Below are 7,060 nucleotides of genomic sequence, written 5' to 3'. Positions count from 1 at the left end.
ATATCCCCTTCAACAGTTAACCTGGAGCTGTTATATTAATTAAACTATATATCCCCTTCAACAGTTAACCTGGAGCTGTTATATTAATTAAACTATCCCCTTCAACAGTTAACCTGGAGCTGTTATATTAATTAAACTATATATCCCCTTCAACAGTTAACCTGGAGCTGTTATATTAATTAAACTATATATCCCCTTCAACAGTTAACCTGGAGCTGTTATATTAATTAAACTATATATCCCCTTCAACAGTTAACCTGGAGCTGTTATATTAATTAAACTATATATCCCCTTCAACGGTTAACCTGGAGCTGTTATATTAATTAAACTATACCCTTCAGCAGTTAACCTGGAGCTGTTATATTAATTAAACTATATATCCCCTTCAGCAGTTAACCTGGAGCTGTTATATTAATTAAACTATATATCCCCTTCAACAGTTAACCTGGAGCTGTTACATTAATTAAACTATACCCTTCAGCAGTTAACCTGGAGCTGTTATATTAATTAAACTATATATCCCCTTCAACAGTTAACCTGGAGCTGTTATATTAATTAAACTATATATCCCCTTCAACAGTTAACCTGGAGCTGTTATATTAATTAAACTATATATCCCCTTCAACAGTTAACCTGGAGCTGTTATATTAATTAAACTATATATCCCCTTCAACAGTTAACCTGGAGCTGTTATATTAATTAAACTATATATCCCCTTCAACAGTTAACCTGGAGCTGTTATATTAATTAAACTATATATCCCCTTCAACAGTTAACCTGGAGCTGTTATATTAATTAAACTATATATCCCCTTCAACAGTTAACCTGGAGCTGTTATATTAATTAAACTATATATCCCCTTCAACAGTTAACCTGGAGCTGTTATATTAATTAAACTATATATCCCCTTCAACAGTTAACCTGGAGCTGTTATATTAATTAAACTATATATCCCCTTCAACAGTTAACCTGGAGCTGTTATATTAATTAAACTATATATCCCCTTCAACAGTTAACCTGGAGCTGTTATATTAATTAAACTATATATCCCCTTCAACAGTTAACCTGGAGCTGTTATATTAATTAAACTATATATCCCCTTCAACAGTTAACCTGGAGCTGTTATATTAATTAAACTATATATCCCCTTCAACAGTTAACCTGGAGCTGTTATATTAATTAAACTATATATCCCCTTCAACAGTTAACCTGGAGCTGTTATATTAATTAAACTATATATCCCCTTCAACAGTTAACCTGGAGCTGTTATATTAATTAAACTATACCCTTCAGCAGTTAACCTGGAGCTGTTATATTAATTAAACTATATATCCCCTTCAACAGTTAACCTGGAGCTGTTATATTAATTAAACTATACCCTTCAGCAGTTAACCTGGAGCTGTTATATTAATTAAACTATCCCCTTCAACAGTTAACCTGGAGCTGTTATATTAATTAAACTATATATCCCCTTCAACAGTTAACCTGGAGCTGTTATATTAATTAAACTATATATCCCCTTCAACAGTTAACCTGGAGCTGTTATATTAATTAAACTATATATCCCCTTCAACAGTTAACCTGGAGCTGTAATATTAATTAAACTATCCCCTTCAACAGTTAACCTGGAGCTGTTATATTAATTAAACTATATATCCCCTTCAACAGTTAACCTGGAGCTGTTATATTAATTAAACTATATATCCCCTTCAACAGTTAACCTGGAGCTGTTATATTAATTAAACTATATATCCCCTTCAACAGTTAACCTGGAGCTGTTATATTAATTAAACTATATATCCCCTTCAACAGTTAACCTGGAGCTGTTATATTAATTAAACTATATATCCCCTTCAACAGTTAACCTGGAGCTGTTATATTAATTAAACTATACCCTTCAGCAGTTAACCTGGAGCTGTTATATTAATTAAACTATATATCCCCTTCAACAGTTAACCTGGAGCTGTTATATTAATTAAACTATACCCTTCAACAGTTAACCTGGAGCTGTTATATTAATTAAACTATATATCCCCTTCAACAGTTAACCTGGAGCTGTTATATTAATTAAACTATACCCTTCAACAGTTAACCTGGAGCTGTTATATTAATTAAACTATATATCCCCTTCAACAGTTAACCTGGAGCTGTTATATTAATTAAATTATATATCCCCTTCAACAGTTAACCTGGAGCTGTTATATTAATTAAACTATATATCCCCTTCAACAGTTAACCTGGAGCAGTTATATTAATTAAACTATATATCCCCCTCAACAGTTAACCTGGAGCTGTTATATTAATTAAACTATATATCCCCTTCAACAGTTAACCTGGAGCTGTAATATTAATTAAACTATACCCTTCAACAGTTAACCTGGAGCTGTTATATTAATTAAACTATATATCCCCTTCAACAGTTAACCTGGAGCTGTTATATTAATTAAACTATATATCCCCTTCAACAGTTAACCTGGAGCTGTTATATTAATTAAACTATATATCCCCTTCAACAGTTAAACTGGAGCTGTTATATTAATTAAACTATACCCTTCAACAGTTAACCTGGAGCTGTTATATTAATTAAACTATATATCCCCTTCAACAGTTAACCTGGAGCTGTTATATTAATTAAACTATATATCCCCTTCAACAGTTAACCTGGAGCTGTTATATTAATTAAACTATATATCCCCTTCAACAGTTAAACTGGAGCTGTTATATTAATTAAACTATATACCCCCTTCAACAGTTAACCTGGAGCTGTTATATTAATTAAACTATACCCTTCAACAGTTAACCTGGAGCTGTTATATTAATTAAACTATACCCTTCAACAGTTAACCTGGAGCTGTTATATTAATTAAACTATATACCCCCTTCAACAGTTAACCTGGAGCTGTTATATTAATTAAACTATACCCTTCAACAGTTAACCTGGAGCTGTTATATTAATTAAACTATATATCCCCTTCAACAGTTAACCTGGAGCTGTTATATTAATTAAACTATATATCCCCCTCAACAGTTAACCTGGAGCTGTTATATTAATTAAACTATATATCCCCTTCAACAGTTAACCTGGAGCTGTTATATTAATTAAACTATATATCCCCTTCAACAGTTAACCTGGAGCTGTTATATTAATTAAACTATATATCCCCTTCAACAGTTAACCTGGAGCTGTTATATTAATTAAACTATACCCTTCAACAGTTAACCTGGAGCTGTTATATTAATTAAACTATATATCCCCTTCAACAGTTAACCTGGAGCTGTTATATTAATTAAACTATATATCCCCTTCAACAGTTAACCTGGAGCTGTTATATTAATTAAACTATATATCCCCTTCAACAGTTAACCTGGAGCTGTTATATTAATTAAACTATATATCCCCTTCAACAGTTAACCTGGAGCTGTTATATTAATTAAACTATATATCCCCTTCAACAGTTAAACTGGAGCTGTTATATTAATTAAACTATATATCCCCCTCAACAGTTAACCTGGAGCTGTTATATTAATTAAACTATATATCCCCTTCAACAGTTAACCTGGAGCTGTTATATTAATTAAACTATATATCCCCTTCAACAGTTAACCTGGAGCTGTTATATTAATTAAACTATATATTGTAACGGATTTCCTCTGTTATATAAATGAAAGGTTTTAAGCCAAACATGATAGCATAGAACTCCAAAACCTGCGAACGGTCGTTATCCATTTCCCAAATCAATTTCCCCCAGGAGATTAATAAAGTCATTCGTTTCGAGGGGCTAATGAGCGGCTCAATTTAAAATCACAGCCAGAGAAATTCCACTTCATCCGGCCAACAATGTCTGACCCACTCAATAAAAGTTGGCCACATTAAATTGTCGCTGTTTGAGCGTGACAGACACAACACCGAGCCAACAGACAGATGCCAGACGGACTTGCTGGGCGACATGCGGCCCTGACGCCTCATTGAATGACCACATAAGGATCCAAACAGACAGATGTGTCCCGGTCCTGCTCCGTTGGCCTGCGCCCCGGCTGTCCGTTTAGCTGGTAGCACCGCCGGGGCGACCTTGGAGGAGCGGAGGAGACAGGGTGAGGTGGAGGTTGGTCGTTAGACATGCTGCCATGGTTACAGTCACCAATACAGACGAGTTAACGAGCTAACGGACGTAATGAGTCACAAAGTGGCATGGTCAGACACAGGCCTATAGGTACTGAATCGGTGATGAGGGGTCATCAAATCCTACACATCTACACACATCCTACATGACAATGTTCTACATGCAGTTCCACTCATCATGTCCCAGTGTTAAGTACTTAGGTACTCTTAAGTTTTAAGGTCACAGACAGATACTGATGCTTCTAAACACGCCCTGCTACTCAACCAATGGTCGCTGGTTGGCTACATCTCGTTGTAATCTCCATTGCAGGAGACAGGTAAACACTATCACTAGGCCTACTCTGTCCTCCCAGCCTCCGGCTCAACTGGCATCCTGTTGGTGGGTTGTATGTTTCATCACAGTGTTGTTTTGAACGCTCGTTTCAGGACCGATGCCCAGCTGAGCATTCTACTCAATACAGTCCAAATAGGTGCTGATGAAGAGTTGATCTAAAGTGCAGTACTGTGGCTTGGAAACACGATGACATTGATGAAGAGTTGATGAAGAGTTGATGAAGAGTTGCTCTAAAGTGCAGTACTGTGGCTTGGAAACACGATGACATTGATGAAGAGTTGATGAAGAGTTGATGAAGAGTTGCTGTAAAGTGCAGTACTGTGGCTTGGAAACACAGTGACATTGATGAAGAGTTGATGAAGAGTTGCTGTAAAGTGCAGTACTGTGGCTTGGAAACACGATGACATTGATGAAGAGTTGATGAAGAGTTGATGAAGAGTTGCTGTAAAGTGCAGTACTGTGGCTTGGAAACACAGTGACATTGATGAAGAGTTGATGAAGAGTTGCTGTAAAGTGCAGTACTGTGGCTTGGAAACACGATGACATTGATGAAGAGTTGATGAAAAGTTGCTGTAAAGTGCAGTACTGTGGCTTGGAAACACAGTGACATTGATGAAGAGTTGATGAAGAGTTGATGAAGAGTTTCTCTAAAGTGCAGTACTGTGGCTTGGAAACACAATGACATTGATGAAGAGTTGATGAAGAGTTGATGAAGAGTTGCTGTAAAGTGCAGTAATGTGGCTTGGAAACACAGTGACATTTCAAAAGGAGGCAAATAATGAGCTGGACAAGATTTTGTCATCATGAAGGCAGATTGACTTTAGATGCAGTGTAACTTTAGCTAGCTAGCTAAGATTGAGGGAAGAGCACTGACACTTTAGATAGCTAGCTAAGATTGAGGGAAGAGCACTGACACTTTAGCTAGCTAGCTAAGATTGAGGGAAGAGCACTGACACTTTAGCTAGCTAGCTAAGATTGAGGGAAGAGCACTGACACTTTAGCTAGCTAGCTAAGATTGAGGGAAGAGCACTGACACTTTAGCTAGCTAGCTAAGATTGAGGGAAGAGCACTGACACTTTAGCTAGCTAGCTAAGATTGAGGGAAGAGCACTGACACTTTAGATAGCTGAAGTTGGCATTGCTAGCTATTTCTGACAACATTGCCATCTCTCTAAAGTAAACTTGACGATAATAATGATGGCAAAGTTGTTTTCTACTAAATAGTTGTCGACTGTAGCAATGTCATCATTTAGACGACACAGTCATTAGCCTCCGTTCAGAAAGACTGAACATTAAGCATCCGTGGGACATCAATATGCTGCAGCATCTGTAACACACTGATAACAATGGCAACGACGCGACCGAGTGACGGAGGCGCAACCCATGATTTCCCTATGAGCCCTGGTCTAAAGTAGTGCACTATATAGGGAATAGGGTGCCATTTGGGACACATGACTTTAGATTACTACCAGCTGAGAGCGCAGGCTGAACTACGTACAGGGAGAAGGTTACACGGCCATTCCTTTCTGAGACGGACTTCAGTGGTGACGCACGTGTTCAGTTAGTAACAGAAAAACACAATGCTCTGCACAGTCTGTAACGTTATAGTACAATCTTACTTGAGTTCTCTGTCTCTATGTCTCTCTCTCTCTCTCTCTCTCTCTCTCTCTTTCTCTCTCTCTCACCATCCACCCACCCACCCAACCACCCTCTCTCTCTCTCTCTCTCTCTCTCTCTCTCTCTCTCTTATATTGATGGCAATGCTGAAGCATCTCCAAACACAGTAAGAACCGGGAGAAAGAGAAGAGAGTGTAGCAGCAGTCCAGTGAAGCTCACATCAATGTTTTCCAGTGCTTTTCTGTCAGAAGTGAGAAAAGTTAGAGAAAGGGAATTTTGGAGTCCTGCGGTCAACTATATTTACTTGTTAACTTTATATAAGCTTATAGTGAATCATTCAGCTTTGGAGTCACTAGAGAGGAGAACTGTGTTTTTGGTTACAAAATCAGACTGGAGTTTTCAGGGCTAAAACCCTTTCAGAGAGAGAGAGAGAAAGAGAGAGTGAAATAGAGCATCTGAGTGGGTGAAAGAGTTGCAGAGTCAGAGTGTGAGTGAGGGAATGAGGGAAAGAGAGAGGAAATAAGAGGAGGAGAGTGCATGACACAGAGAGAGGAGGAGAGTGAATAGGAGGGGGATCTAAAAGGAGAAAGGGTGTTTGACTAAAACTGAGAGGCACAGAAAGAGACAGAGAAAAGGAGAGAGAGAGAGAGCGAGAGCGAGAGACGGAGAGAGAGAGCGAGAGAGACAGAGAGAGAGAGAGAGAGAGAGAGAGAGAGAGAGAGAGAGAGAGAGAGAGAGAGAGAGAGGGTAGTTACCTGAACCTGAGATTCAAGGGAACCCAGTAATTTGGCTGGTTGTCATGGAATCCTAAATCTCTCCACCACACCTTTCAACCGGGGGACGACCCTTGACCTTCTGCTGTCTGAGAGTTGATTACCATTCGAACACCAGAGAATACCTGTCACACACACACACACACACACACACACACACACACACACACACACACACACACACACACACACACACACACACACACACACACACACA

This window comes from Oncorhynchus mykiss, chromosome 17 (assembly GCF_013265735.2).
Source record: "Oncorhynchus mykiss isolate Arlee chromosome 17, USDA_OmykA_1.1, whole genome shotgun sequence".
NCBI lineage: Eukaryota > Metazoa > Chordata > Actinopteri > Salmoniformes > Salmonidae > Oncorhynchus > Oncorhynchus mykiss.
The sequence above is the reverse complement of the archived record's forward strand: the minus strand, read 5'-3'. Positions refer to the sequence as shown.